We start from the raw sequence: 2,873 nt of genomic DNA, 5'->3' as shown, positions 1-2,873 counted from the left end.
AATGGCACTCAAGCTTGGCCAAAGTCTCGAAACACTCTCCTTCTTGACGCACTGCAACCGCCCAACACGATGCAAAACAAATTGCACGAGCCCTACTGATACTGGTACCATGCACGGTAACGGTTCCGAAAAATTACGCCACCTGAAAGTATGCAATTTGGGTGCTACCCTAGGGAACTTGTATGGGGAAGCCCTACCTACGCGTTTGTCGCACGTTGCAAGTTGCATGGTCGTCGATCCGAGGCATGCCAAAAGCACCTATCTAGGGGAATTACTCTACGTTCTAGTAGCTAGTGGCGATTTTCCGGCCAGCACGGCAGTACGCTGCATGCATACAATCCATGTACCAACCATGTACCTAGGCGTTGGTCAGTAGCTTTGGCGCCACATGGAGAAAGTATTCGAGTTCAGATTCTGGGACTCTTAGCGTATTTTTCAAAAACTATTAATGGAAATTAAACTATAAATGGGTCACAAGCTAGGGAGTTGCTCAGTAGCTTTTGGCGCCACATGGAGGAAGTATTCGAGTTCAGATTTCTGGGACTTAGCGTATTTTTCAAAACTATTAATTTAAATTAAACTATAAATGGGTCTCAAGCTAGGCGTTGGTCAGTAGCTTTTGGCAGCAACATGGGAGAAGTATTCGAGTTCAGATTTCTGGGCTTAGCGTATTTTTCAAAACTATGTAATGGAAATTAAAATATAAATGGGTCTTCAAGCTAGGCGTTGGTCAGTACTTTTGGCGCAACATGGAGGAAGTATTCGAGTTCAGATTTCTGGGACTCAGCGTATTTTTCAAAACTATTAATGGAAATTAAACTATAAGGGTCACAAGCTAGGCGTTGCTCAAGTAGCTTTTGGCCGCCAATGGAGGAAGTATTCGAGTTCAGATTTCTGGGACTCTTAGCGTATTTTTCAATCATATTAAACCGAATCAAACATACAAAATGATGAAACCTACACGACGTTCCTAGGATTGGGACGAAAAAGTGACGATTTAGTGCCGGTCAGGATAGCGTGCACCAAAATTGTTGTAACCGATCAGGGAAAGTACAACACGGAGGGCGCAGCCCGAGCGTACGCGTTCATGGATGTCCATGTTGGTACAAGTTGCCGGTCAGGATAGCCGTGCCACCAAAATTGTGTACCGATCAAGGGAAAGTACAACACGGAGGGCGCCAGCCCGAGCGTACGCGTTCATGGATGTCCATGTTGGTACAAGTTGCCGGTCAGGATAGCCGTGCACAAAAATTGTGTACCGATCAGGGAAGTACAACACGGAGGGCGCACAGCCCGAGCGTACGCGTTCATGGATGTCCATGTTGGTACAAGTTGCCGGTCAGGATAGCCGTGCTGCACCAAAATTGTGTGTACCGATCAGGGAAAGTACAACACGGAGGGCGCAGCCCGAGCGTACGCGTTCATGGATGTCCATGTTGGCTACAAGTTGCCGGGTCAGGATAGCCGTGCACCAAAATTGGTACCGATCAGGGAAAGTATACAACACGGAGGGCGCAGCCCGAAGCGTACGCGTCATGGATGTCCATGTTGGTACAAGTTGCCGGTCAGGATAGCCGTGCACCAAAATGTGTTTGTACCGATCAGGGAAAGTACACATACGTTCCTATGAACTTGGGTGAAAAGTTGTGATAAAGTGCCGGATAGGATAGACGGTGGCTTATCGTACACATCACAAACAAAAACCCTTAGTGAGCAGTAGCAAGTGTCGATGGAACAAAGCGAAAGGCAATACAACTGATCAAAGTAAAATAAAGAACGCTACGTACTAGGACTTCTGTCCAAGAATGGTGTCCGCGACGGGAGGGCAATGGTCGAGCAAGCAGGTTTCCTAGTAAACCTTGTATGGTAAACATACCCAAGCGTGTCCGTATGCACGCAACGATAGTCACGAAAGGGCACATACCTAGGGAAAGTACTCTACGTACTAGGACTTCTGTCCAAGAATGGTGTCCGCGACGGGAGGGCAATGGTCGAGCAAGCAGGTTTCCCTAGTAAACCTTGTATGGTAAACATACCCAAGCGTGTCCGTATGCACGCAACGATAGTCACGAACGGGCACATACCTAGGGAAAGTACTCTACGTACTAGGACTTCTGTCCAAGAATGGTGTCCGCGACGGGAGGGCAATGGTCGAGCAAGCAGGTTTCCCTAGTAAACCTTGTATGGTAAAATACCCAAGCGTGTCCGTATGCACGCAACGATAGTCACGAACGGGCACATACCTAGGGAAAGTACTCTACGTACTAGGACTTCTGTCCAAGAATGGTGTCCGCGACGGGAGGGGCAATGGTCGAGCAAGCAGGTTTCCTAGTAAACCTTGTATGGTAAACATACCCAAGCGTGTCCGTATGCACGCAACGATAGTCACGAACGGGCACATACCTAGGGAAAGTACTCTACGTACTAGACTTCTGTCCAAGAATGGTGTCCGCGACGGGAGGGCAATGGTCGAGCAAGCAGGTTTCCCTAGTAAACCTTGTATGGTAAACATACCCAAGCGTGTCCGTATGCACGCAACGATAGTCACGAACGGGCACACATACCTAGGGAAAGTACTCTACGTACTAGGACTTCTGTCCAAGAATGGTGTCCGCGACGGGAGGGCAATGGTCGAGCAAGCAGGTTTCCCTAGTAAACCTTGTATGGTAAACATACCCAAGCGTGTCCGTATGCACGCAACGATAGTCACGAACGGGCCACATACCTAGGGAAAGTACTCTACGTACTAGGACTTCTGTCCAAGAATGGTGTCCGCGACGGGAGGGCAATGGTCGAGCAAGCAGGTTTCCCTAGTAAACCTTGTATGGTAAACATACCCAAGCGTGTCGTATGCACGCAACGATAGTCACGAA

Source organism: Anopheles merus, unplaced genomic scaffold (genome assembly GCF_017562075.2).
Source record: "Anopheles merus strain MAF unplaced genomic scaffold, AmerM5.1 LNR4000284, whole genome shotgun sequence".
Taxonomy (NCBI): Eukaryota; Metazoa; Arthropoda; class Insecta; order Diptera; family Culicidae; genus Anopheles; species Anopheles merus.
Note: the sequence above shows the minus strand (reverse complement) of the source record.